Consider the following 20424-nt stretch of genomic DNA (forward strand, 5'->3'; position numbering starts at 1 on the left):
CTCAAACTCAAATTATGTCTCTGCTCTTAGAATTATTTCTCCAGCCCTCCTTGGTTATGAGTGAAGGGCTACAGGAGAGAAATCTGAAAGGCTCTTTTGGCCACTTTTTTTCTATATTGAGCCACATTCACAGCCAGAAACCATTTCAAAGGTTTCTATACTTGGCTGAAACAACTAGTGGTTGTTAGTGATGTACTTAATTCTTCATTTGTTTGGACTACATGATAACTAGCCCATTCAGAGTCTGAACTCACCAAAGTGATCAGGTACTTGGGCTATAAATGTTGCCTAAATGTTTAACCTATTTTTTTCTTTCTTGTGGCAAGAGAATTAACATAGAATTTGTACTCTGCTCACTGATCACTCCCTCTTCAGAGACTAAAAGACTGTTTTATAGTGTATCTACATAGGACTAATTAACTAGTTTGGATAATTTCCTGAGAAATATACTATTAAACTTTCATTTTTACCAAATCGACCTTTGATTTTAGTAGCTTTTGTAAACAGACACTTAGATTGAAATCATTATTTTTTAATTTTTTTGATAGGCAAAATTCCCCCTGTGCCCTCATATTCTCTGTAAGACTTTTTTTTTTTTTTGTCTTTGGACTACATCTTGGAGTTGAAAATGGGCATAGTACCTTCTTGATTAAAGCACTGAGAATTACTCCTCAAACAAACCACTCACATACACCCCATCTTTATGGACTTGTGTCTTCTAGTCTTCCCACTGAACCTTTCCTTCACAATAAACTGGATATGAACCAATTGTCTTCTTTAAGGTTCCATAGGGAACATCTTTATCACCTTACTGCTGAGCTGACCCAAGGATTACAGAAGATCACAGGGCATATGGAAATTGTAGGTTTTAACTTTTATTATGTCAACTCCCTGCCCTATTTAATTTTCTTCTTCAGTTGCCCCAGGCTGGCATAGTAAGAGCCTGAAAGCAGTGCTCTGTAGTGGAAGATCATTGGCCTAGGAGTCATGAGCCCTGGGTTCTAGCTCTTGTCACACCTGCACAGCCGGTCACCTCAGTTAGATCATTTTTCTGGTTCTCAGTTTTCATGTCCACAAAAATCAGGGATCACAAACTTAGATGCTGATAACAGTTAATCATTAAGGGTAAATGAGGCAAGCAAATCTGGTGTGTTCTATGATAAACTAGAGTTTATTTTCTCCATACAACCCCAATCCAAAGAGAAGCACTCAACTCCAATTGCTGCCATGGGAATGAGGACCACTCTGTTTCCAGATCTTTTGTGTTTTCTAGAGATCCCAGCTATCTGGATTTTTTTCCGAAAGGGTCTATCTCAATATCTAAGCATTGGCAACAAATACAAAAATTCAAAAATTAAACTTTCTGTGGCCCTAGCAAAATATGTCTCAATTCTTGGTTACCAGTCATAACCTCTAGACTAAATGGTATTTAAAGCCTCTTCCAGTTCTGAAATGTTATACTTTAATTATCCAAATGGTCTGAATTGAAGAAAGAATTGGTATTTGAATATCAGGAATATTTTCCTGGCATCCAGTTCTTATATTTTGAAACAGGTGACCATGGGGAATTGTGAAATGCCCTTCAAGTGATCTTGAAGACTAAGAGACACCTCCTTCTATCTGGAATTAGTTAGGAGCAATTGCAGGGAGGAGGTTGAGTGAGATGTTCTCTTGCAATTTTTCTCAGCTGGGATGTTGTGAAAATGGTCTTTTATGAGTTTTGTTTCAAATGTCCTTGGGTCCTTTCAGAGGAGGAAGGAGATGGTAGTTTAGTTTCTGATTCCCGGGACCCCTCCCAACTCAATTCCTGGAATCATCCTGGGGGACACTGTAAACTGAAATTTAAAGTTATAGTTTGTAATTTCCCCTCTAAGGTTTAGATTAGGTTTCATAACTTGGAACTGAAATCAGGGCAGCAGTCAGAGTATAGATGAAAATGTCTATAGCTTTGGTTGTCAGCATGCTAATGAAAACCAGAGAAGGCAATAAATAAAGGTGGGGATGAGTGATGGCAAAGATAAGAGCCTTTTAACCTCACTTTTTTTTCACTATAATTCCCTCCTTAGGAAAATTGATCATGATTACCCCAATCCATTTTCTGATGGATTAAAAACACCTAGGAAACCCACAAACATCTTTTATGCACTATGTGTGCTCAAGCCCACATAGTGTATAAAAAGTTCAACAAGCAGAGAGAATTCAATGTCGTTACTGATTGTATCAGGATAAATACTAGGTCTCTGATTCCAAAGTAACTGCAGCAAAGTAAACACACCACCACCCTTAAAAAGAGACAGAAGATAGAGGCAAGAAAGCAAGATAGAACACAGATGTATTTGATTACTAATCAAGCCTATTTCAACAGTGCAAAACATATTAATGGAAAAGAGGGAGGTAGATTGAAGCCCAGGCAGGCCAAGCTAGGCGAAGGATCTACTTTCATGTATAAATGAATAACATGGATCATTGACAGCAAACCCAAGTGCTTTTGAGAGCTAAACAGGAAGATAGGGCTGTCTGAGATTGTAATCTTTTCCATCACCACTATTATCGCTGAAACTTTAAGTGCTAGTCTGTACACTTGATGAGTGATGGGCAGAAAGTTCTAATTAGATATCATACATGGTGGTCATGTGTTATTTTATGTCTGCAGCATGAGTTCTCCCTTTGCATAACAGCACCTTGAATTTCCTTTGGGGTAGCACTCTCCTGGCATTGCATGCAGTTTTGGTGGGCCTCTCAATTGACTGGCAATGTGGCCAAGGGCCGGAGATATAAATAGGGCCAACAAGACCTGCTCTCTGAGGAATTTGAATCTTAAGAGAAGTTACACAAGGGTAAGTCCAGAGATCGTCCTGAAAGAGATAGTTGATTTGTGCCTGAATGCTATCCTAGGCCCTCTCATTTTCTGAGGTCTAACAGTTCATTTTTTTTTCTGTGATTCACAGAACTATCTCATAGCCTTAAAATAGATTCTACTTTATATCTAAGCTAGTCAGAGTCACTTCTGTTGCTTACAACCTAAGAAACCTAAAAGATATATCAAGCATCTTCCTTGTGATCTTACCAGCTGAGAGTTGATGGTGAGAAGACAGACTGAGAATCTATAAAATATTATTAGTAAGTGAGTTTGGTGAAGTTACTAGATACAAATTCAATCTATAAAAATCAATTAAATTTGGGGGCAGAAATAGAGTTCTGAAACAGAATCTCAGAGCTGATGATTTCTTGCTGGTATATATAAATCAATATTTCTATATACATATGTAAATAAATATATTTAACAAATAATTTAAAAATAAAATTTAAAAAGCATACCATTTACAGTAATATCAAAAACATATAGTTGGGATAACTCTACCAATGAATCTATATATGTATAAATCTCTACACAGATATCCATAAAACACTGTTGAGATAAAACCAAAAAGACCTAAGTAAGTAGATTCTTGTTGTCAGTCATCAAATTTTGGGGCAGCAATAGATTTCTGAAATAGAATCTCAGAGATGATGGTGGTGTAGTACAAGTCCATCTTTATGTAGATAAGTAGAATGAGGCTAGAAGGATAAAACATCCTCTTCAAGTCAGCCCAGACAGACAAAAATAGCCCTGTATTAGCACCAGCTTACTGCAGTTTGCTGCCAATCTGGACATCTGTATGCTGGGGTTAGACCCACAATCCTTATCTCTCAGGGCCATTGCTTATACAGTCCTGGCCTCTAGTTTGCTCTGCCACTTTTTAAGGACGTTCTAGCAATGGAAGTTCTGTCTTCTTTCTTTCCATCTTTCCTGAATATTCTGATACCCATGGAAAACCAATGGGCTGGACTCACTATCTATAAGATTCTCTGGCTGGATTAGGCATCTAAATTCATGTTGATTTCTAGGGTTAGTAACCTGCCATACCTCTGACTGTTTGAAAGTGGCAAGTCCTTGCTCGAAGACTCACTCATTACCTATAGCTCAAGGGACCACATTCAAACAAGAGACATCTTGTCATTACGGTTTCCCATTGTCTGGTCACAGACATTGTATAAACGTCACTTCTTCTATTCCTTCTGGAATAACTAGACTTTAGTAACCAAACTCAGACTAAGAACTGCAGAATTCTTCCCCTCTTCCACCCTAGATTTTCCCTCTGCTGTTTTTTCCTCTCTTCCATGGGTTATTTTTTCCAACTTGGGAGACAAGGAGAATATGTATCCCAGGTAAAGTGAGGAGGAAAAGGGGAGGAGCTATGGCACAGACACATCAAAAGAGCCCTTTGTGCTCAGGGCACATTATTCCTGGAATCCAATCAAGTGCCCAAAACCCAACCAAGCTTTTCAGACAGCACAGAAACCAGTCATGCAGGCCTCTTGGGCTCTGCTTTTTTAAAGCTTTATAGGGTACACTGAATTATTTGGTTGGGTCTTTTCAACCGTGTGACATTTTGGTTTTCAATGGCACAAATGGAGTCGATCATTAATTATTTGGACGCTTTAATTAAAAAAAAACTCACTGTGGATTTATGAGGGTCCGCTGGGGGGCAAGGACAAGGAGCCCTTTAGTGATTCTCTCATTTGAATAAGAGTGAGGGTTGCGGAGGTCTAGAAAGGGAGGGTATAGAATCATCTTCCAAGAAGGTCTTAAACCCAAGTTAGGGTTTATTTGATGGAGGAGAGGCTTACAATGAAGAAAATGGAAGGGAGCACAAGAAAGCAGAATTCTGGGACCTGCCAAATGCACTAGGGGGGAGGGTGTTTAATAAACGCACTAGGGGGAAGGGCGTTAGCAGGGAGCCATCAGCCATCAAGAGCTCCCGAATCAATACCTTTCACATCAAAACTAGTAAGTCCTCTGGGTTGAGGTGGGGAAGGGCTGGTTTCTGGAACATACAATTCACTGAACCAGAGAGAGACTCCAGGAGGGGAGTTTGTGAGTGGAATGTTGAATGCTCAGAAGGACAAGTGGATGTCTTCCTGTTTCAGAACAGCGAGGTAGCGAAGGTGTAACATCTGCTTCCTTTCTGGGGCATGTTTTGCAGCCTCAGCCTTCTTCTGTAACATGGATGTGTGTCCCTCCTGGGTCACACACACTCTCCACTTCCTGATAATCCTGAAAAAGCTGTCACACTCCGAGAGAGGTGCGGTTCTGGGCGCCTCTCCACAAAGGTTAATCTCAATGACAAGTGATCCTGGGTGGGGTTGGGAAGCCTGGGAAAGGAAGTAAGCTGTTCTCCAGAGACAGCAGGAATTCCCATCTATTCAGCCCCTTGAATCCAGGAGCCTGAGAGGAAAGACTCAGCACATTTAAAAAATACTGATGAAAATTGCTTATCCTTAACATCAAAATGCATAGTAATGCCATATGCCAAAAAGAAACATACTGGTTTGTGTGGATATCTTTGCTGATTTCCCCACTTAGATTTTTTAAAACCCTTACCTTGGAGTGATTCAATATGAAAAAAAAAAATGCCAAAAAACTTGAATGTTACTGATGTCTTTCCTTCTAAAGTGCACAAAATTATTTTGAGAATTGTTCTTATGGTGCCAGTTGACTAGACCGTATTATTTATCTTATTTCGCAAAGGAGAGAAACTGAGTCTGAGGGATGTCAACATGCCAAGTCCATGAAATATTAGTGGGCTGGAATTCTAGCTGCTGGAAAAAAGACATTCCTCACAAAAGACCTCACAATCATATCCATGGAATTATAGCACTGGGCTCTCCAGATGGTGCTACAGGAAGACCTCCAGAAATTTGACAAGTAAGTTATTTGTTCTTCCTTACAGTCACTTCTCTGCAAAGGTTGGCTTTATGCATCTAATTTAGAGATGAGAAAAATAAACTTTACCCAAATTTTTGTAGCAAGTCCATTCGGGGTGTTTTTGGTAGTGTTTGCTTTGTCTAAAGTTAAGGGCTGGAGAGGTCATAACAAATTGAAGATAAACCTGGCTTCAGTTATTTGATGATAAAATAATGGAATTAAACATTAGAAAGCATAATTGATGGACTTACTTGAGGTGAGAGCAAAAGCAAGCTTTCGTGTCTCTTCCCAGCCTCCGTAGATCAAGATGGGAGGAATGTTGCTGGGAGAAGTGGTTCTGAAGCCTGGGGGAAAGAAATGGTTCAGACTCAACCACACAGGTGGAGAGGGTAATGGGCCATAGCTGAGGAATTTTTAGGTTCCCCAGGGTATGCTGTCCACCTCCACCGGTTAGGGAAGGCACGGGGACATCAGCAATGGGTTTTGGCAGGTAAAAATATGATGACATGGCCGGGAGAATGTGTTCCTTTATCTCAGTTTTGCCCACAGGGAGAAGCAAGGGCTTCACTTTGGCCTGGGATCTACGGGGTGCATTGCTGGCTCCCATTGACAGGAGTTGAGCACTGCCCAGGCCCATGGCACTCACCAATTTTCATTCCAAAGTATATGGATAACAGCCAGTCACACACATATATTTGCACCTAAATTCAAGATACTACCTTATGACAAAGTTTAATCATCTTGCTTATAACTCAGCACTTAGAGGATATAACAAATTTCAGAGTGTTTAGTGATAAAAGAGAAGATATACTACATAAGAGGCATTTGTTTGGGACCAAACCCTGAAGCAGAGCCACTGTGTCTGAAGTCCCTTTACCTGGAGCCCTCTTTCCCCTCATTTTTACCTGACAGATTCATGTTCTTCATTCCTTTCTCAGTTCAGGTTCAGACTTCCCCAGAGATGCTTTTCTGTACCCCTTGGTCTAAATTAGGTCTTTGTGTAAGGTCTATTAAAGTGCCCTCTGTTTTTTCTTCATAGTACTCATCACATGAAAAAATAGTTACATACTATGATAAGCTATTTAATCCTTCTTTCTTCCAGTGGATGGTAAAGTCCTTGAAGATAAAGATCATGTCTGTGGTGCTCACAATAGATGTCTAGCACCAAGCAATATTTATTGAATGAATGAATGCCCTTGTCAGGAAACCCATTCTAGACTGGGGTTCTGCCATTATATGCCAGGATGGTCTTGGCCTTTCTGAGGCTCAGTTTCCTCATCTGTTAAATAACCTGTTTGCAGGATCTCTAAGGCCCCTCCTGACGATGCCACTCTACAATCCATTGTAACCCACCTGTTCTGTTTTTCTTTGGCAGTTCCCTTGGCTCTTCAATTCACCCTCCCAAATAATTTCAGCTCTTCAATGCATTAATGATAAGGAGATCTTTTACCGTTGATTCTACAATTCTCTTGGGGGAAACTACAGCTCACAGCTCTTAACACTTCACTCCCCAAATTCCTATCTGACATTTTTTTTCCCTCGTTTTCCTTTTTGGATCTCTGCAGCTTCCTCTTTCTTCTGGGCCTCTCATTACTCTCTGAAGCCTCAAAGACTTTTGTAATTTATTTAAAGCAACTCAGCACTGTGCCCAAAACCCTTCGCTGTTCAGCTGACTCAGGGTATACAGTTGTCCTTGCTCAGATATCCCATGAGCAGGCTGCAGCAGCTCAAGTTTATTGTGTGTCTCTTTCCAAATCCATATTCAGTGACATTATGCTGGTAGCTTGAAATCAGCCATGATGGGAGTAGTTGCACCATGGAAATTGGCAAATGCTATAAATCAAAGTTTTTCTTTCTTGGAGAACTAATTGTTAAATATCAGTTACCAGTACACCACTGTCCAAGCTCTTCCTTGGACAACTTCCTTAGGAAGTTGGTTGAACCAAAAGATTCTTTAACATCAAACATTGTTAAACAGAGTAGCAGAAACTAAGAAAGGTGCATATAAACTGGTAGCTGTATTGTTTAAGTTTCAGGCAGGAAAACAGAATCTATGCCAGGCAGGTCAAGAGATGAACCTTAATATGAGAAACTTGCTCCAAAGGTGTTGACAGAGCAAAACGGGCAAATGGGTGAGGCAAGCCTTAGTCTATCAGGAAGATATTTCTAGCTAGGGCTAAAGTGACTGAGACGGGAAGTGATGTTAGCAGAGTTTAGGAACTGGGACTGCAAAGGGAGAGGCTTCCTGGTGGAAGTGGAACCCCAGAAGAGACCAGACTGCTGCTGCAATGTCTCTAATAAACAGATGAAACAGGGGAAATACCTTGGCTTTTTCCTTCCTCTAATGTTCTTCTGAGGCCTCCCATTGGCCAAACTTAATCAGGAGCCAGATGGAACAGGAGCTTGGGAAATGTACCAGGAGGAGGTCAGCCCCTGTGATGCAGAACAGGGCAGAGCAAGGCTTGGCAGTGAATCTGACAACAAACAGATAAGTTACCATTTTAATAACTAATATTATTCCTGGAGGGACACTCAATACCTTTCAGGTTACCACCAGTTACACTGATTTCCTAGAGCCCCAGAGTCGAGCCTTACTCTATAAACCCAAATAATTCCCTAAGTCTGGCTCCCAAGTCCATTCTACAGGGAAGAGGATTAAGTTCTAAAAACTTAAAATGCTGACAATTTTGCTATAGCTTCATGAAATTGATCCCAAGAACCAGGAACTATCATGATTTATAGAAAGATAGACGTTCTATTAGCGTTTGTTCATGGGGAATCTCAGATTTGTTGAATGATCTGATGTTCAGATTAGAAGCAGCCATGAGCCCCTAAAGAAGCAGGCCGAATGCAGCAGGGGAGTTCTGTGCTCCAGTCCTGGATTTGTTGTTTCCTTTCTGCATGTGCTGGAGCAAACCGCTTATTGTCTGTCAGCCTCGGTTTCCTCATCTGCATGCACTGATGACCATAATCCTGGCAATGACACAACTTTGCTCTGAGGCTCTCATGAGAGCAGGCAAGTGAAAACATTTTGTAAGTTGGAAAGTGTTACAACTGTGCAAGGGAATATTGTTTAAATGACATTTCTCGGCAAGGTTCAGCTGCCTCCCACAGAGTGAAGGTCAGCTTACTAATGCCACCCTCATAGCAGAAATGGTCCCAACTCGCATCTTTTATTTTTCCTTTTATTAAATTGGGAACAAAACCCTCATTGCTTATACGTGAAAATTGCTAGAAGGTTCATCTAACTTAGAAATGCCTACAAAAATTTCACTCAATTTGCTTTACATTGTCTACGGTGTGGAGGAAGAAGCCATCAGGGTTTCTCTAGAAGGAAGCATACAATGCAGGCCTGTGGGTTTGGGCCTCCAAACCAGGGGCTGTAGGGTCCTCCAAAGGGCAGTGGGAAAAAGGTTCTTCAGGTTTTTGAGGGTGTGCTCTGCAGCCTTGCTGAGGAACATTTATGTATCCTATGTGTGCTGGTGCATTTATTAGAGGATGTGGTAGTGATGGCGTTGGGCAGGTAGGTTTCCGGTGCCAACAAGCTGCTTGCTTTTCAGAAAAAGTGGAGTTTTCCTTGGCTCCACTGCCAGCTGCTTTATCTGTTTTCATTAAAGATGAGTTTCCAAAGTACCATTTCCTGAAATCTCTTGGCTGCAGCCAGGTATGCAATTCGCAGTTGCAAGTCCAGGGAGAAGGTGAGCTGCCAGGGAGAAGTTTACAGTAGGGTGGGTCGTTCAGAGGAGTGCCAATTGAGGTCTTGCCAGGAAGCAAAGAGAGAGCCAGAAACAAGGACCCTTCATGGGAAACTTTCTCCTTCCAGCTCCATTGGGAAATTCACATCTTAGAATTTTAGTTTGAATCATTAGTCTGTGTTCTTGTCAATTGAAGAGGGAATATTGAGCTTCAAGTTTAACAGAGTGACACTAGTTGAAGAGTTGTTACATCAAGGCTTTTTGTTAACTCTGTTTACAATATGTCCCTGTGTTTAGGGGGCTCACCATGTCTTATCTTGACCCTTTCTTAGTGCACTTATGGCTACTTGGGTAAATATTTTTCCTTCCCCATCAGATTTTCAGTCTTGAGCTCATGTCACATTTATCTATAAACTCTCCAGTGCCTAATACACATGCAGTGGTTATTAAATGTTGTTTGCATAAATGATCAGATGATGAAAACTTAGAGCCATTAACAAGGTTCTGATTAGAGATTCCCTCTTTCCACATGTATTTATTGAGCATCTCATATATGCCAAGCCCTGTTACAGGCATTGAAAAGATATTGAGAACAAATTATACATAAATAATAGGAATGACCCTAGCGATAACTTATTTTTTCCACTCTTTATATCCCTGGCTGTTGAGAACTTCTGATCATGCTTAGTTCTCTGGTCCTGTAATTCCCACATTTCTGGCCACTTTTCCATGTGCAAAGCCTGCCCTAGGTGTTGGGACTTACCTTGTTGGACTTCCACAGGAGGTGAATAGCTGCAGGCTAGTTAGTAAACTGGGTATCCCTGTCAGCTCTTCTATCCGACAGCAGGATTTTAATCAATTCCCTAGTTATTTCTTTCCCACTGTGTGGTCTCAGAAGACTGAATTAGACTCTGTGGGTGCATGTTACAGACAGGTAAGTTTTTTCCTCAACTCAAGGAAAAACTTCCTAATAGAGCTGCCTGGCAATGAAGTAGACTCAAAAAGTAGTGAGCTCCCTGCTCCTGGGAGTTCTCAAAGAGAGACTGGACAGGGAACTTGATGGGCTGTAGAGGTGGCTTCTACTTTGAGTAGCAGAGAGAACAGTGTACTGCCATGACCTCTTAGAATTTGAGGTCAACCATGGTTCAAGCATTTCGATCTCCAATGTGGCCCTGCTCATTAGGCACCAGGTTAGCTGCTCATGCCATCACCCTCAAAATGTCAGAGGAGCTCCCCTGCTCTTTTCTAATTCCTATCTGCCAGGTCTGCAATTGCCTATTTCAGTATAACCTAATGGATGCCCAGGAGGCTCAACCTCCCCTAACAATAGATCAATGGTGGCAGCTCCTGGAGGCTGCATTGAGAGGCAATTTGAGACTGCATGGGAAGCTATGGTCATTTAGCCATGTCTTCCAGGCTAGCAGCCTTTGCATATGGACTCACTATCCCTGATCATCTCAGGTCTTTTTCTCCCTGCATATCCTAAACAGCAACCTTTTTGCTTTAATCCTTCCTCTTGCTGAAATTCCCAAAAGCCTTTGTTTCCTTTCACTGTCTCCTAATGGTTCTGAAATATGGCTCCCTCCTCTTCTATGAGATAGACTTTTCTAGGACCATGTTATTCATAAAAATGGCACATTAAGACTTGAGTGGCCAGTAAAGGTCTTTGGAAAGTCTGTTATTTCCTTTCCTCTTTCTTTTTTCTATCAACTGTACTGATGCTGAAGTCCCATAGGGTCTTACTAAAATGGAAATACTATCCCATCCCCAACCTGGAGGCAGTAACACAAATAACAGCCAGACTCTAATTGTTTAGTATGGAGTATCTATTCTACTCCCTTTCCTCTGACAGTATGGGGCCCTGGGTATAGAAGCCAAGAAGAAAAAGGAGGGAGCCAGGGTTTTACCACAAGGCAGAGAAGGAAGTTGTGTGTGTATGTGGGGAGGTGGAGGTGAAGGGGAGGCAGAGTCCCACGGACTGGTAGACTATTTCAGTTCAAAGGAGCCTTAGAGGTCTAGTCTGGCTGTCTCATACATGTGGGGAAACCATGGCCACAAGAGGGGAACAGACTTGACCAAAGCCACAGTGAGAAAAGCACACATATTGTCTTTGCTTAGTTTGCCTTTAGGAGTTTCTAAATGTTTCTGTATAGGGGACTTTCTCAAGGTGGAAGTAGGTTTCCTCAAGTTGGAAAATTAGGATAGATGATGGCTGCCACAGCTTTGCAGAAAGGAAGACAGCATTACAGAACTATACCTCAACCACTGAAGCCAAATCAAAGCTAATCAGTGCCCTTTCTCTGGTTTGTATATTTTGAAAAAAATAAATAGTAATTTTCTTGTTCATAGCAAGCGTAGGACAACACAAAATGATGCTTGAATTTCTATCTCTGGATGGCATATCTTATGTTACACATCTTCTGTGGCCCTTATCTTCAACATTTTGGCCTATAGAAATCCTAGCGCAAGGTTGATACTCACCAAATGTTTCCAAAGTAGGATGAAAATCCACCCTTTCCTTTTGTGGGGTGTGAGGTGGTGGGGAGTGAGGGAGAGAGAGAGCGAGCCAGGAGACATTGCCTATTATTTTATGGATTCCATGCATGTCTTAGAAGAGGACTTTGCAGACAAATGACAAACGTTGGGACCATTTACTCCCCTTTCCAAGGGTTTAGTGGAACAGTAGCTAGGTGTCTTTCTTTGGGCTAAATTTGTCCTGTATAACCATATTACTGCTGAGAAGCACAGAGGCTCAAAATGGTCTTGTAATTCCTTTCTCCTTTGGAGGAGATTGTCAATGTATTTTTTTCAATACTTTCAGAATCCCAATTGTTTATAGTAACTAGAGATGGCAGAACCTGGCTGAAGTGGGAAGGCTGAATTTTATTTAACCTCTAATTTAGTTCTCTTCTCAAGTTTGTCCAAGTTCCTGAGACACCTTTTCTCTGTAAGTCAAGCCATTGTTTGTCAAGGGAAATATAAATTAAGAGTTCTGTTCTCTGAATTAAATGGAAACTAGGGCGAGGGAAGCAGATTCTTGCTATGCTCCTCAGATCTCTAATATAATATAGGAACTGAAGTCATTGTGGGTCTTAGATGTGATGGATTCTAGAGGAATCCAAAACTCAAAGAATGTGGGAGTTATGTGAAGCCAGAAACCCAGCCTAAGTTTGACTCATCAGAGCTCTTAATAATCAGGTTGAAAATTCCACAGCATTATTGAAAGGGGCAAATTCCTTTCTTTTTAGACAAAATGGATTCTGAAACCATCCATATTCTCTAATTGGACTCCCAAATGGACAAGCCACAGGCCATGCCCAGATCAGCAACAGTGATGCCATGGTCATCCCCATGTTTATTGGAGAAGGGGAGCTAAACTTCTAGCACTGCATGAGTTGTTCAATTATGGATCTCTGGATTGTGTGATTTGGAAGACACACAACTAAGGAATAACTCTGGCCAAAACTGAGTTTGTAAAACTGGTGTAGAGCCAATGAGAAGTAACACAATCTTCATTTCTCTTTGCAGGGCTAGAAATGACACTTGCAGGCTTTAAGCCTATACTGTGAAAGACAAAGAAAATTGGAAACAGTGTTCTTTAACGGACACTCACAAGGTACTAAATTCCATTTTTATCACCTCTGCAATCTGATGACCTAGCCATTGAACCAGTATTTCCCACAAATCTTCATAATAGTTACCTTCATGTACCTCACAAAACATTAAGGACAGATGATGAGCAAAGCTAATACAAAGTATTAACAGCCTAAAAACTAAAGCCCTATTTACTTAAATTATGACAGCTGCCATAATAAATAGACATTTAATTCAAGTAAGCCTCCTTGGGACAGTGTTTTTTTTTTTTTTTTTTTTTTAACTACTATTATAAAAAACACACCAGGCCGGGTGTGGTGGCTCACACCTATAATCCTAGCACTTTGGGAGGCCAAGGCAGGAGGATCACCTTATGTCAGGAGTTCAAGACCAGCCTGGCTAACATCGTGAAACCCTGTCTCTACTAAAAATACAAAAATTAGCTAGGCATGCTGGTGGGCTTCTGTAATCCCTGCTACTCGGGAGGCTGAGGTAGGAGAATCACTTTAACCCAGGAGGTGAAGGGTGCAGTGAGCCGAGATTGAACCACTGTACTCTCCCCTGGGCGACAGAGTGAGACTCCATCTCAAACAAAAACAAGAACAAGAACACTCACACACACCAGTGGGTAAAATGTTGATTCTGGGACTCTACTTCCAAATCCACTGGATCAGAGATTCTAGGGTTGGGTCTCAGAAATTTGCATTTTAAACAAAGTATTATAATAGATTTAATAGATGATATACTGTGCACATATAGGTACTATGATTTTTTAAACACAGTAGATATTCTGATTAAAAAATGAGTCATATTTCAGGGGGTGCTGAATTTATATAGCTCTGGGTTCTGATGTACTCTATTAATCAATAGATATTAATCATAAGACAGTGGTTTATAAATTTTCTTGGTTTTTAAAAATAATATGCACTCAGAAAAAGTTGGTAGCCACGCTTTAGAACAAATACGTGCTGAAGGTGCAAATTACTGATAGCATCTTCCTGAGATTGTGGATGGATTCAGCTGGACAGACACTTAGTGGAGGCCTCCCATATGCTGATTACTAAGCTCAGAATTATCCAGCTATTGATAGGGGCTGGGCTCCAACACAGTTCTGAAGACCCCCACGTTTAACTTCTTCCTATCTACAAGTATCCTCTGGAAGAAATGACAGCAGAAATGTTCTGACTTTATGAGGAGGAGGGATGCCAGGAAGGTGAGTAGGGAAAGGACTCCAGAAGTAGGACGACTGAGCTGGAAACACTGAGATTTAAGGTGCCTAAATATTTTATAAAGGCTTGCTCTCCCTATGGATATAAAATACATTTTACCTGGCTACAGCCCTCACCTCATGATTTGGCCTGTTGTTCTGCATGTTATGGTAAGAGTTCTGGGCTGTGCTGTAATGAATAGGATAGGAGAAAGCCTTGGCTGGCAGGAGTGGTTAGCTTGAGTGATCTGAGGCCTGGAGAATTATGACTTAAGGATGAGGTGGAAATTGGCACCTCATTGCTTTGTGAGGCTACTCTGACTTGTGCCTTTCCCCTTCTGGGTGCCAAGTTGCGAGATTAGCTCTATTTCTTTGGGGTGGGACTTGCTCTTTAGAAAACTAGTGATTCCTTAGTGTCACAGCACATCATGCCCTCCTCCCTTTGCTGTTGATATTGACCACCCAGCCTGTACACACTACCTTCAACTGCTTGCGCAATGATGTGGCCTGACCCCTGGAACAGAGGGCTGGAAAGTCCTTGTGGGCTGTCCTTCTATGGTTACTTCAGGGTAAGTCTCTTCAGTCCTGTCCTCCAGGGCTTGCATGAGAAAATCAGAGCCCTTTCAACTCTATTTCTACTCCAGTTTATTGAACACATAGATTAAGCAGAAGCAATTTCAGGGAAATAAACTATATATACTGCTTAGATTAATTATCTAATAGTTTTCTAAGAGCTAAAAATGACAATATTCCACAGTCACTATTTCAATGCTGGGAGTATCAAAAGCTCCTCACCCCACTTTTGTGTATTTATAAACACAGAAGAAGAGTTTAAAGATACTCACTGACTTTCTCCCCTCCAATACTTTACTACATCCACTCCCTAGCCCCTGTATGTGCCTGAGTACACATGCGTGTACCTGCATGGGCACATATACACACACACTTTTCAATTCAGTGTTATGTTCTCAGGACAAAGAAGGGCTAAGATAGTGCTAGAGAATGGAAATAAAAGGCTATTTGTAGCTTTTGTCTTTAAAGCCCACAACCTTAGGGAGATGGGGAGAACTCAAAACACAGAAAAAAAATGCCTGGAAAGATCCATCCTAGAAAATGTTCCCACAGGCAGAAGTGGGGAAGATAATGAAAGGGAAAGTGGTAAAATCATACTTTTCGTGGGTCATGGAAAGAGAGGCCCTGCTTCTTATACAGAATCCCAGGCAGGAAATATCTACTGTGAGTCTCAGCATATGGTCCCTTACTGACATTTCCATGCCTCTTCAGGGCACAGAACATAATGGAACCTATATCTGCAAATGCAGTAAGAAAAGCCCCTGAGCCTAAACAGGCAGGTGACAGGAGCAAAGGACAATTCAGCAGCAATCTGCTTGGACTGATAGCCACTGATAACCAGATGCTCAAAGAATGTCTCTGTGGGCACTCAGGTGAACAGGTGGCCTGAGAGCCCACAGGCTTTTGTCCTCTGTGAGCACCCAGACTTAGCCTCTGCCTTTGGAAGGTGATGGGTTCTTGAAAGTATTGAGCTTAAGCACATCAGAATAGCATCTTAAACTATAAAGTTAGTTATTAACACTTCCCCCTGACCTCAGAGAGGTATATTTTCTGTACACCCTGGTGGTGGTCTGCAGACTGGCACATACTGTATAGGAAAGTCTACTGAGACTTGGAAAGCTTGTGTCTGCTCATTCACCCCATGCATTTGTACTAGACACCAGTGATCGTGAAAAAAAAAAGAAGCACCTCTAGACACAGAGGGGGCTCATTAGTCACTTGGGGGCCTTAAGTCCCTCACTACTGCACCCAGCTTTAGAGGTAGGGCCAAGGGATATGTTAATGCTCTCTGAGTCACAATATTTTCTCTTGAATCTTCATGATTTGGGAAAATGTGAGTTAGGACGGATGATAAAGACAGAGAGAAATATAACATTTGGATACTTCTAGGTCCTCTCATTCTGAAGTCAAATACTGAGACCCACAAATGAGCATTTATTTGAATTCTTTTGTCTTTAATTTGATTCCTCAGATATATTCTCTTTAAAAGGCAACTTCAAAAATGGGGAGGGGTGATTAATTTATGCTATTATAGGGGGGACATCCTTTTCATACGTCTAGAAAATCTTTTGCAGATTTCAAAGGTTTCTTAACCTTTTCTGACATTTAAAAGCAAACAGAACCTCTGCCAGATAAAAGTGAGCTGAAAACAACGGTCAAGTTGATGTCCAACTGGAAGGAGCCTGATTCTTCCAAATTCCTTCCCTTTTACACACTCTACATTATGAAATGGTACCACAGAATGCTGATGTCTCTCCCTTAAAACACACACACACAGACACACACATGCAAAAATCACTGAATTATCATGGCTAAAATGAGCCTAGGACAAACTGTCAACAGAACACGGTCCAGATAATATTTTATCCCTTTCTCTGTCATTAAGGTTTTAAGGGTGGGATTCAAAACTGGAAGGATTAGAGCAGGCTGTTGGGAAATTTACAGCTGAACACAGACTCTCACTCCCATTCACTCTCTCTTTCTCTCTCCTCCTTCCTCTTCTCTTTAACAAGTTAGCAGCATGTGGCTTACCCTTGTTCCAGCAGCGATTATTAAAATAAAAAACACCTTTGGCCATAAACACAAGTGAAAATTGAAACACGCTCATGAAAGTTTATTATTTTCGCTTCACTAACTTCACCCTACATGGAGAACTTTATTTGCCTCAGGAGATCCTTAGGTCAGGTAATGAAAAAGCGCAGGGGTGAGACAATCCTAAATGATTGGGGTTGGGAGGCAGCTGGGGGGTGTTGTGCATCTTGGCCTTGAGCCTGCAGAACCACTCAAGTGTGTAGGCTTACCCGTACTGGAAGCCCACTTCCTCCCTCTCTCTTCTTGGGGCTGCACTGCCTCGAGGGTCATGTTCAGGGAGCTGGACGTTGAGTTGATTTTAAGCCAATCTGCCCTTCTGCTGGCTTGCTGGCCCAACATTCAAGTCATATGGCTGATTCTGCAGACTTCTTGGAGCTTTGCTTTGACTTAAGGCATTTTTAGCCCCTGACTGGATTTTCTCCCAAACTCAAAAGGAATAAAGGGAAGAATGGAAGGGCAGATATCGAGAGGACAATGAAGAGACAAGGTGGGGAAAGAAGGCCTACATTCAAAGAGAGGTGGCCCAGTTGAATAATTTCCTTCTGAGAAGAAAGGATTAACTGTTACCTGGTAATAGTCTTTAGTTCTAGAGATGAGAGAATATTTTAAACAGAGGAGGTGGATCTTTGTTTATATGAGAAAAATAAAAACCCTTCTATCTCATTTAACTGACAGTTATTTTAGTTGTTTTTGTCACTTGCAGCTAAACCTGGTCCCAAATAGACAGTCATTTATTCCAGGGTGTAGGCTGTCTCTCTCAGAGATGGAACACAAGGTTTGGAGATAAGCCTTCCAGGACCGATGTGATAATTCTGCCCTACAACATACTTGCAAACCAAGTCTCCATGGAGGTCATCACTCTACCATCTCTGGAATGTGGCCCTTATCATCATGGCCCAAGATGGTGCCATCTATATTTAAGGCAGCAGGTGGAGAAAGGGACGATAAAGAAGAGGCCAAGAGTGCATGCCATCTGTCTCCTAAGGGAGATTACAGGGGGCTGCCATATGACACACGCATTTATATCCCATCAGCAAGAAGTTAGTTCCTTGGCCACACTTATTGCAAAGAAGGCTGGAAAATCCTATCTTTTTTATGAGTAGTAATATGCTCAGCTAAAAAGTGTATTATTAGGGAAGAAAAAGAGAAATGATTTGGAAGAAATTGAGCAGCCTCTGCCACAGCAATTCCTAGGAGCCTGGCCCTGACCTATCTTACTGGCCTGTGTTGGTTTAGTCAATGTGTTCCTTTTGTTGTTCCATGAATCCATGTCACGATAGAAAGTTTGTGCTCACCAGTTCTTCATTCTTCTTTCATCTCTGTGACTTTCTGTCAGTGTCTCTCCTCCATGATTTCACATGTATTCTTGTTCTTTGTCCCATCAAAGTCAGCCCTGAGTCAAGTTATACAAACCTGTAGACTTCATACCCTAGACTCAGAACTTAGAACTAACTAATATGGAAAGAAAGAGTTTGCGTGTATTAACACCTTCGATAGCTTTATCACATTTTTTTTTTTAAGGATCCGGACACAACAGTGTATAGCATTTTACATGGCTTATTTTGCACTCACCAATGTGACATAAACTCAACCAGCTTCCTAAAGCCTTCCTGGAAATAGATCGGGATGAGAATCTCCTTTGGATTCTGTCTGGCTCAGGGACTGCTGGTTGTTTCCCCCTCCCCCCATGGGGTGCTGCATGGTTTGGCCCCTCATCCTGGTGAGATGATTCATATCACATCAAATCTCCCTTCTGCTTGCTCACTTTCTCCCAGCTGCCTCTCTCCTGCTTCATGCGTGATGTTTCTGGTTGACTCCCTTTCTAGCATAATTAAATCCAGTAGGCCTTCCAGTTGACCTCATGAGTGTGAGTTAAGCCCATTTATGAAATATGAAATGATCCCAAATGTTCATGATACAGCTTTCCCAGGGGGCTGCGGAGGTGGATCATACACTGAGAGCTTCCTGCTGGAAATGCTGCAGGCAAGGCAGATAGGGCCTCCCTGGAGTTAAGCAGCACCTTCCATGGATTCAGCTCTGGCATCCAGTGGTAGTGATGATCCTCAGTACTCCCTAAGATTCTTTTATCATCTTTCTGCCCCACTTCTCTTCCCAGTCAAGGATACTTGCTCTTATTTTGAGCAAGCAAGGAAAACCAAGATAATGTTATGTCCTAATGGGTTAATGCTTTGTACTGACTTTTCATTGTTATTGGAAGCATGGACCAGAGGTGAATTAACCTATTCGTATGTGTTCAAAGACATTGCTTGCATGGTCATGGGGCTGGGTTTCTTCTATTCAACATTCAGAGTTTCTTTGGTCACAAGAGGAGAATGGAAGACAGTATGAATGACTCAAGGAAAATGACTCAAGGAAATAGAGGCCAGAGAGCTTGCAGCACTTACAGAGTAGTTAGTGCATAGAGACAGCCACGGAGCATGTCAGAGACAAGCCCTGGTGTTAGTAGATAACACCCATTACCCTACTCTTCATACTTCTGCAGAGGAGAAGGGACTTCTGCTTCATCCCCCAGGAGAGAACACAATTAGAGAAAGACTTCTAACTCCTCCCGCCTACTCCCCCAATATGCCCCCAGCCCCTGACCCCTGCCCAGCCCCACCAAGCAAGGAGGAAGAAGAACTCATCTGATTGCTGAGCTTGTGTCCAAGGTCACTGCTTTGGTGGCCTTTCTCTTATAGTAACTAGCTTAGAATTTTCTCTTCCTTCTCTACTTATTCCAAGATGGGTCCTCATATCTTGATTATGGGTGTGAGGGAGGCCAGGAAGATGGTAGAAAGGAGGTTCCCTATACATTTTTCTGAACCAAAGAAGGCTCAAATCATGTCCTCCAACACAGTAAAGCAGAATCCATGTATTTGGGGGCAAAGAAATAAAGCTAATGCTGACTTTGATTCTTATTTGGATCCTGCTTTCAATTTTGTAGGAACCTGGGGTGGGTTTGGGGGAAAAGAAAGCATGACATTAGTTGGCTCTATGCCTGGCTCTGCCTGTTATGCTCACTCCTAAAAAGCCCTTTTAGCACTTACCTTAATAAGCCACAGTCCTTGCCTACATCCCTAGTCATCTTTGGGGTTGCTGCTGAGTGTTTCTCCTTCATTCCAGGATCATTCTGCCATATTCTGTTGTACCTACAAGCAGGTGGGTGGGGGAGGCGGGGGAAGTAAGGAGAAAATTAAGGTCAAGAGAGGTAACTGACAATGAGAACATCATGCGTGACAAAAAGGAAAAGTACTAAAATGCAAAGAGATGTGTTTTGAGGAAGTGGCTCACTTCTGTCTTCTGCCTGTCCTGGGCTTGAATCCCAGTCCCACCTTCTGCTAGCTATGTGACCTTGCATGACTTCTTGACTTCTCTGTGCCTCAATTCAATTATAGAGCCTATCCCCTAGAATTGTTTTGAAGATTAAATAAGTTATTATATAATGGCAAGCACATAGTAGGCATTAAGTGAGCATTAACTTACCACTGCTGCCACTGCCACCACCACCACCACCA

At 41.8% G+C, this 20424-nt stretch overlaps 2 long non-coding RNA genes across 2 annotated transcripts in view; one reads left to right on the top strand and one right to left on the bottom strand.

Moving 5' to 3' along the window:
* Positions 1–8212, bottom strand: part of LOC131383444 (uncharacterized) — a 62730-nt gene extending 54518 nt beyond the window's left edge. The window contains exons 1-2 of the long non-coding RNA XR_009213479.1: positions 8073–8212; positions 6001–6093 (exon numbers count right to left, since the gene is read on the bottom strand). This is a non-coding gene — a long non-coding RNA (uncharacterized LOC131383444). The remainder of the gene's footprint in view (positions 1–6000; positions 6094–8072) is intronic.
* LOC131383443 (uncharacterized) overlaps positions 1–13025 on the top strand; it is an 82672-nt gene extending 69647 nt beyond the window's left edge. Inside the window, exons 2-3 of the long non-coding RNA XR_009213478.1 lie at positions 5573–5749; positions 12973–13025. This is a non-coding gene — a long non-coding RNA (uncharacterized LOC131383443). The remainder of the gene's footprint in view (positions 1–5572; positions 5750–12972) is intronic.
* The last annotated feature ends 7399 nt before the right edge of the window (positions 13026–20424 follow it).

The sequence above is a fragment of the Hylobates moloch genome, unplaced genomic scaffold, assembly GCF_009828535.3.
Source record: "Hylobates moloch isolate HMO894 unplaced genomic scaffold, HMol_V3 SCAFFOLD_1, whole genome shotgun sequence".
In the NCBI taxonomy this organism is placed as follows: domain Eukaryota; kingdom Metazoa; phylum Chordata; class Mammalia; order Primates; family Hylobatidae; genus Hylobates; species Hylobates moloch.